General features: G+C 45.0%; 1 long non-coding RNA gene across 1 annotated transcript; it reads left to right on the top strand.

Moving 5' to 3' along the window:
- Window positions 1-208: 208 nt before the first annotated feature.
- LOC147366065 (uncharacterized) lies at window positions 209-8802 on the top strand. Its single transcript, XR_015132363.1, has 4 exons — window positions 209-367; window positions 1315-1378; window positions 2254-2312; window positions 8474-8802. It is a non-coding gene; the product is annotated as an uncharacterized LOC147366065 (long non-coding RNA).
- The last annotated feature ends 435 nt before the right edge of the window (window positions 8803-9237 follow it).

The following is a 9237-nucleotide window of genomic DNA, read 5'->3' as shown; positions in this document are numbered from 1 at the left end:
TTGCGCCTCCGCTCGTAGGCTGAAAGGGCTTGCTGCCCCGAACGCCGCGGGCCCCTTGCCTAGTGCGGCGCTGGCTCCTCCGAGGGAAACTAACCCTCAGAAACACTCACAACCACACCGCCGCCGATTTCCCGGGCTTCAGCCCAACCGGCGAGAGCTGCTAGAGCGGCGCCGCAGAGCCCAGACCTGGCGTGAGCGGCGTGTGCGCATGTGTGCGTGCGTGTGCGTGCGGAGACGGCGCGGGCCGTTAGGCCGGGTTGCTGCGGGAGACTGCGAGGGTTTGGAGCGGGGCATGGAGGGTGTGTTTGTCCCTTGTAGCTGCCAGTGAAGCCTCTCCTTTTAAAAATGGCTTAAAGAGCGAAGTGAGGTAAACCTAAGCCCCCCCCCCCCCCCCCCCACGCCCCGCGGAGAGCTCTGGTTCCGGGGCAGCGCGTGGGAGTTGGGCGCCCACTGCGTCCGCTGCTGAGGTCTGGTGGCTGCGTCCTGGGGAGCCTGGGCCTCTTTGTGGCTCCTGGGCTCCGCGGCTCAGGCCTTTTCTTCGCCCTCGCCTCGGCGGTTCCGGGCCCCTGACCTCGCCAGCCGCGCCGCCCACCGCTTCCTTCCCCAAGGGCGTAAACGCTAATTCACTCGGGCCTCGGCCAACTCCCTGGCCCGCGGCCCGCCCGGCTCCGAAGTTTGGGGCGGGGGCAGGCGGACTGAGCTCCTCTCCTGAAATGATTCCACACGCATTTGTTTCGGGACCCCGGCCTTGTCCCGGCCTTAACCTCCTCAGCTTTACAACGGGGATAATAGTCTTTGCCGGCTCGCCCACCATGTGGTGGCGGGATAATATATATTCCGGCTGGGAGAGACTTGTCAACTATCCCGCCGGGTGGCAGTTCACAGCCCTCCCAGATTGGAGGGTGGTGGAGTGAGGGGGTTACAGGTCCCGGCCTGCGACCTCCCAGTAGAAGGGGCTAGTGGTCGTTTAGTGTCCTGGCCACGCTTCAGGCCAGGACACGTGATGCCCTTGGGGACCGCTGGGCCGCACTGTCCCTGAGCCCTGCCTAGAGCAGAGCAGCCTTGCTGGAACCCTATACTAGGCTCTTGGTCGACCTCACCATCTCGCCATGGGCAGCTGCCGCAGCGGGAGACTCCTGGCTGGAACAGAAACTGAGCGTCACCCAAAACCCAGGTTGAAAGGGGACCCCTCTAGGTTGTCCTGAACTGTCCTGGGTCTCATTGGAAAATCAAGCCCAGAGAAGAGATTGGCCTCTGATGGTCAAACCTCCTGGGAGAGTCTCAATTGAAGACATCCCCAAACTTTTTACAAAGGTATGAAACTATTTAGAAGAAAAAGCAGCTACATGGATGGAGGGAGACAGTTGAGAAAAACAAGGTAAATATAAAGAGGAACTTAAAAGGAGTATTAATGTGTATTTTCTTTGCATCTGAATTTAGGTTAACCCCATAGTTTGAATGCTTTAAACCAAAGAACCCTCCTACAAAAGACTTAGATATGTCCAACTAGGCCCTGGGCCTGCTAGCATAGTTCCCAGGCCAGTTGCAGTGACCTGTTAACCATTATCAGTACCCAAGATACAGATGGTGGAGGAATGAGCTTCTCGTTGTCATTTACGTTTAAAACTGCAGGGCACTCCACTGATGAACTTTCTTGACTTCTCTCATTAGTGAGGTATTCTTGGGTTTTGTTGTTGTTGTTGTTCTGTTGTTTAAAAAGGCACATTTCACTAATTTAAAAGTAGGTTAGATTGTTTCAAACTGTCACGTCTTGAATCACATAACACACCAATAAATGAATACAAAATAACCTGTATATGGGGTAGTAAGCTAAGATGACTATGGGCTCTCCGATGCATAGTTATTTCTAACAAGACTTCATTTGAAAAAATGAAAAACATTTTGGGGCAGTTACAGTTACATTAGAACATGTTGTGGAAATAAGCTTGCAGTTAGAGAAAAAATTATTAGAAACAGCTGTGATGTTAATGTTTCAAAACCCAGAGTATTCAATATGCTCAGTATCTACTTTTCATCATCTTTTTTTCTTGTGCATCCACATAACGCACTACTCTGTGTGTAATACAAGACACTTGTTTAATAAAGCAAATGATTGTCTGTGTCAGGGAGATTTGGTCCTATTTCCCTCTCCCAGTCCATGTGCAGAGCAGATCAAAGACCTGATTACCTCTGTCTTTCCAAAGGCTCCAGATGGTGTCTTTTTTTTTTTTTTTTTTGCTTCGGATATTTTAGCAATAGAATTCAAAGGACTAAAGAATCTGTGTGATGCTACAGATGAAAGCTGCACCCAGGTAAATTATTTTTTTTAATTAATGTCACGCATACCTTAACCTTATTCCACTAAAGTTTTGAGGTTTCTCATGAGAATAAATTGAGGTTTCTCATGTGAATAAATAGATAAATGGTGAGTAAAGGTTAGAACCAAGTGAAATAGAAATCAAAATCCAGGATCAAGATGAAAATACTGATATGCATGTGGCTTACTGCACAGTTACTAAACAGGAACTTTGGGTTTGTCTCTGAGCTTCCTGGAAGCAAGAGTAAAGAGCAAAACAAGATGCTTATAATGCACAAGGAGAAATCTAATCAGTTTTTAAAAATATACTAAGTGTTCCCATCACTTTAGTGATGATGTTAGTAGCAGCAGCTGTTTCATTTGGGAGATCAACTGCCTTTCCCCTTCCTGGCCCCCAAGTTCCAACACACTCAGGTACTCTTTTTGGGTTGTTTTTACTTTGTTAGAATTAGGCTGAAGTTGCTTCTCTACACAGAGGCAGTTCAGTGTCTGGAAAGACCTTTGAAATCAGAGGGATCTGAGTACATTACTGGCTTTTGCACTTAGGGTTCTGCCCTTGGCAAAGCCTCTCTGAGACCCAGTTTTCTTTATAAAGTGGAGACAAACTAGCCCATAGGCCAGAAGGAGAGGGTATTCTAGTTATTCAGTCGCTCAGTCCTGTCCGACTCTGAGACCCCACGGACTGCAGCATGCCAGGTTTCCCTGTCCTTCACCATCTCCCAGAGCTTGCTCAAACTCATGCCATTAAGTCAGTGATGCCATCCAACCATCTTGTCCTCTACCGTCCCCTTCACCTCCTGCCTTCAATCTTTCCCAGCATCAAGGTCTTTTCTAATGAGTCAGCTCTTTGCATCAGGTGGCCAAAGTATTGGAGCTTCAGCATCAGTCTTTCCAATGAATATTCAGGATTGATTTCCTTTAGGATTGACTGGTTGGATCTTCTTGCTTTCCCAGGGTCTCTCAAGAGTCTTCTCCAACACCACAGTTCAAAAGCATCGATTCTTTGGCACACAGTCTTCTTTATGATCCAGCTCTCACATCTGTACATGACTACTGGAAAAACCATAGCTTTGACTAGATAGACCTTTGTTGGCAAAGTGAAGTCTCTGCTTTTAAATACACTGTCTAGGTTTATCATAGCTTTTCTTCCAAGGAGCAAGCGTCTTTTAATTTCATGGCTGCAGTCACCATCTGCACTGATTTTGGAGCCCAAGAAAATAAAGTCTGTCTCTGTTTCTATTGTTTCCCCATCTATTTGCCATGAAGTGATGGAACTGGATGCCATCATCTTTTGAATGTCGAATTTTAAGCCAGCTTCATCACTCTCCTCTCATTGGGAGGTTTTTTAGTTCCTCTTCACTTTCTGCCATAAGGTGCCATCTGCATATCTGAGGTTATTTGATATTTCTTCCGACAATCTTGATTCCAGCTTGTGCTTCACCCAGCCTGGCATTTCTCATGGTGTACTCTGCATATAAGTTACGTAAGCAGGGTGACAGTATACAGCCCTGATGTATGCCTTTCCCAGTTTTTAGCCTGACACTAAGAAACTTTGTGTGAGGCTGTAACTGCTGTCTTTATTGCCCTTAATAATAACACAATCATTAGTTTCCTTTCTCCTTTTCCACAGCCACAAAGCATTCAATGGCACTTCTCCGTTTGGGCCTCAGAGCAAATAAGAATGCCAAGCTTTAAGACTGGAAGACCTGCAAGTACAGGCATATAAGCAAGGTCTCTGAGCTCCTTTACTCTCCCTGCTTACCTGTAGTAGTTATTTTTCTGGAGAGAGAGGGAGGTATTGGTAAGACAGACCTTGTCTTAATCCAGCAAGTATAAGAAGTGTCAGTCTTGAGGCTTCAGGGCCACAAGTGGATGCTGTGCAGTAGCCCCACTCCTAGGTACCAGGGGAAGTGGCAACTGTCTGGGTCACCTTGGTAATGAGGTGAGTCATGGCATGAATGAATTCCAAGAGAAAGTAGTTAGATCTCTTGAGTATTTTTTTGACGGGGACAGGAGCTACAGTTTTGCCGTCACTCTAGAAAGTCAGTAATCTTAGAAGTACTGAGGATTTGGGGCAGGAACTAAATACAAGATAACCCTCCCCTTGCCCCCTACCTCCCTCACTCTGCCTCTTACTGTGTAGAACTTCTAAACTGAGTACTTGTGAAGAATCCAGTAGTGGTTCTAGGTTTTGCAGAGACAGGTTCTCTGTTGCGGGTCCACCACCTAAGACTATCCAGGCAGTTGTCCCCAAGAGGTCCTCTCTTTTTATCCCTCTTCCTTCTTCGTCCTCTTTCACCTGCTCAATACCCACTAAACTCTCACATTTCTCCTGCTAAAGCTTGAAGGTTGGTACTGGGTCAAATATCAATCTAGCGTATCCAAGTCTTTGTATTTTCCAACATTAGTTATATCTTAGAAAAGAAAAGTACTGGAGTGGGTTGCCATTTCCTTCTCCAGGGGATCTTCCCCACCTAGGGATTGAACCCGGGTATCCCACATTCCAGGCAGATGCTTTAACCTCTGAGCCACCAGGGAAGCCCAGAAGAGAATAGCGATGTGTATGTACTTGTGTGACTTGTTCTACATGATTGTAAGCATCCGAAGGCCATAAACATCTTGGTGTTTATGCATTGATTGACTGCATTTAGAATGGCAGGTAATTTGTTTCAGGTTGGCATGGCCCCATGATTAAGATGCCAAGAAGTGCACTTGTCCTTGTTGTTTGTGAAGTACAGGCCAAGTGATTTAGAATAAATATCCAGCTCCTTTCCTTGGAAAATGCACAGAATATGGCAGAAGGGAAGCAAGCTTTATGATGTTTTCTTGTGATGGGATTTTTCCCACCTAATAATGCAGTTATTGGGTACAGAGTATGGCATGCAGCCCACAACAGGGTCCACCTGGCCGTGGGAAGGAGTTTAGAGAGGCCAGACTATTCATGTGGCATGGTTTTTGTGGCCATGTTTGCCAACTGCCTGAAACTCTCTCAGGGGAAGGGAAAGAAGGAGTGAGAATACAACTGTACTCTATTAAAGTATGTGAATCTGAGTTCTTCTGCTGGTGTTAATGGATTCTAGAATTAAGGCTGCAGGCAGAACCAGTGGAGTATTTTCTAGGAGAATACTGGAGGAGAAGGTTACAGTACATTCTCACAAGAAGACATTTTCTTGCTTCCCCTATCAGTTGGATCATGGGACCTGCAACCCAGCCCCTGTCTCAGTCCTCTCTGCTCACCTGTCACTAGAGCTTCCTCTGAGCAGCCCTTCGTGGTATGGTCCACCCAGAGCTTCAGCTTGGCCAACTGGTGCGGCACTCCTGCACTTCCTCCCTGGAAAACTGGTTCTTCTGGAGCTTCTGCTGCTATTGTTTGCTGCCATTAAGTTGCTATACTTACCTGTTGCTTTGGTTACTGATACTATCTCCATGGTTACCCCAACTTCCCATTGCTGGACCTGCATACATGTTTAGGTCTTACGTGTTGGAGGCCCTGCCAAAGTGCTTCTTGTCTGCATGGGGTTGGGCTGCAGTAGTCCAGATTACTTCTTTTCCTCCTGCTGTGAATTCTCTTGGATTTTTCTTGCCTGGCTTCACCCACACACAGAGTAAGAATGAGCTAATGCACTTTAGCTATTCCTTCTAAAGGTCCTTTCTTTGACTGGCAGGCCCAAAGGTGTGGAATGTTACTTCCTGTGCACCTCTCCTTGTTGCTGCAGAAAGTCCTCATGTACCCACATATGAAGGTTGGTTGCTGTTCACCTTCAGGCCAGTTAGATTTGGATGCATATTTATCCCGATCCATTTATGGTACATTTATCATATAAGTCTCAAGCTTATTTGTTTTTGTAAATTTCAATATAGTATAAGTTACGTATTAGTCATGGAAAGTAATGCTAACTGATGTATCAAGCAATTCTTGAGGACTCCCCAGGTGGCGATAGTGGTAAAGAACCTGCCTGCCAATACGGGAGATGTAAGAGACGTGAGTTCAATCCCTGGGTTGGGAAGATCCCCTGGAGGAGGGCATGGCACCTCACTTATCATGATGCCAATACTCATGGCACCAATATTCTTTCCTGGAGAATCCCTTGGACAGAGGAGTCTGGCAGGCTACAGTCCATGGGGTTGCAAAGAGTTGGACGTGACTGAAGCCACTTGCACAACACAGCAGTAGATTTTTCTCTGTCCTAAGTTTTGAAGGGAAACCCCACTCTTTTCTGTACAAGTGATCCCAGACTAGTATGCCCCAGACTCAAAGGACAGAGAAAATAAGAGTGCACTGTTTAATCAGGTATAAAAACTAAGATAAGTACTATAGGCCAATGTTTGGTTTTTGTTCTTACGAAGCTGGTTCAAGGACAAAGGTCTCTTTGAGGTCAGGGAGAATTACATTCCATGGAATTGAAACAAGGTGTCTGGAGGAAGATGAGGATATGAAGAGCCAAAGGATCTCCACTTATTGTGAAAACAGCTGTATCAGTGTTAAAAGCCCTAAATCCATCTATTACAGATCTCCATAGTGTTTTTATTGCCAGAGTAGTTTCCAGTGACTTGGAACTTGGGAAGGTTTAGCCAACAAGTTATAGAGATATTCCAAATCCAGGAATTAATCATGTCTTTTCTGGTCTTTTACCTTTAGTCCTAATACTTTCTATCAGCACTCTCCCTTCCTTCTCTGTCTTGGTTAACATTTTATTTGTCCCTCTAATGATTTAACAGATGTCAAACTTTGTTAAGGGTTTGACAAGGGTTGATGTTGCTCAAACGTCCTTGCCCAGGTCTGGTTCATTTATGAGGGGATAACAGACCACTGATGTCATTTTCATGTGCTTTGATGGAAGTTTTAGTGTCCCAACTCCCCTGCGGATGGAGTTTTACACTTCTAAAGTGGTTGCAGCCTTCTTGTTAAGTTCTTTTCCCAACATATTCTTGCATTTTACTTTTTCACTGAACAGTATATTGTAATACCATTTAGAATAGTTGATTCAACACCAGTACACTCACATTTTCCAGATGAGAAATAGAGTTAAGAGAAGAAAACGTGAAATCTCCTCTTTTTAAGAGAGATGATGGTCATTGCACATTGATCCATAGTTCTAGTCTTCAAAGAGACTAGAAAAACCTTTGTGCTGTCTGTTCTTAGAATAGTTGCATTTATTGTTTAAAATAGCCTGACTTATTATTCTCATTCCTGAACTTTTGTGTGAGAGAAGGTCTTAGAAGTCCTGCCAGAACCGTAGAAGCTGTTTGATTGGTTAATGCTCACTGGCCAGATTCAAAGCACCCAAGGAAGGCTCTGGCCAAAAGAAACTAAATGGGGATCCCTTGAGTGCCAGGAGACACATGTCATGAACAATACTGACCATGGAGAAGAACTGGCCTTCACCTTCAAAAGTTTACAGCTAAATGAACCATATGAAAACACCAAAAATAAGTTATTTATATTAATAGGGCTAGGAAAGCATAGTCAGAGGCAAACTAATGATAGCACCTAAATACTGTAAAGACTGAAAATACTTCACTGATATTCTTTTATGCAGAAATATTTAAAAATGCCCGAATAGGAATCAGGGCCAGGTGAAGAAGTAAGAGTTGAGAGATTGTTTCTGGTGCAGATCCTTTAACTTGCTGCCTATATGACTTTGAGGGAAGTTTTCTAACTTTGATGAGCCTGTTTCCTCAGCTCCTCCCCCCCCCCCAAAAAAAAAACACAAAAATACAGAGTAATGTGGACCCTGGCAAACGCATTAACTGATTATGTGAATCAGATGAGACAGTATATTTGAAAGCACTTTAAAGTAAAATACTGCATACAGGTAGCTTACCACCCCACAATCCACGCACAAACTGTTGTGGCTCTTCTTTGAAGCAGAAGGAAAGAATCCACAGGAAACAACTCTTTGGGGTGGAGGTGGTATGGAGGTAATTGATTTGGTGTGCTTTGACACAAAAAGTACATGTAAAATCAGTGATGTTAGTAGAGGCAATTCTTTCTCCCAAAGTTTACTTTCAGCTGCTGAAGTCATTTGCTATATGAATGGAAACATAATTCAAGTGGTGTAGGATGTGGCACTTGGTGATGGCTGCAGATCAATTCTTTGACAACTTGCCAAATTACTAATTGCAGAAAACTGTCAGGTATATATCTTTTACCAGGTGGAGAAGATTCGTAAAGAGCCTTTTCACCAGCAGAAGCAGAGGCATGGCCAGGACAGACACCTGCAGAAATATAAAAGGCTATAAAGTGTGTTTAAAGGATAACTCCTCCATCCACATCTTAAATGCTAAGTCCCGGAGAATTGCTTTAGTATCTGAAATGTAAATCATGTGGGAAACTGATAACTGAGCTACCCTACCCAAACATTTGTGAAAACTACTGCTGTGCACAATCGCCAGAACTAATCTTTTTAAAAATTCAACAATGACTCAGTGAATTGGTCATTCAACAACTTCATCAGACCAGTAAACGGTGACCACTGATTCAAGTGAGTGTGGGTTGAATCTAAAGTGCTTTCCCTGTTTCTCTCTCTCTCTGTTGAAGAAGCGTGAGCACTGCTGTAGTGGCACTTAGGCAGTGGAGATTTTCAGAACTGGATGAGAGAAAGATTCATAGTTTATTCAGTTTGAAGCAGGATCGAGAATAGTGTTGAGGGGACGGTAGGAGTGGAGGCCAATGCTGGGGTGAAGCAGTCCTTGGAACCCAGGTATATGGGGTCCATCCCAGGAAAACTGGTGTTCAGACACAGCGAAACCAATCACATTGCAGAAGCACTCACAGCAGGTTTAGAGCTGTGTTTAGACAATGACTCTGAAGCCCCTCAAGTGGTGAGATATGGGTTGGTGACATCAGTGTTAGCACCTGAGTGCAGCAAAGGACCAAGGCAGCCAGTGCTGAGCCAGAAATCAGGAACCCCAAGTTC

This window comes from Bos grunniens, chromosome 9, assembly GCF_055505025.1.
Source record: "Bos grunniens cultivar Pamir isolate PY7600 chromosome 9, Bosgru_T2T1.0, whole genome shotgun sequence".
Classification (NCBI taxonomy): domain Eukaryota; kingdom Metazoa; phylum Chordata; class Mammalia; order Artiodactyla; family Bovidae; genus Bos; species Bos grunniens.
The sequence above is the reverse complement of the archived record's forward strand: the minus strand, read 5'-3'. Positions and strand labels throughout refer to the sequence as shown.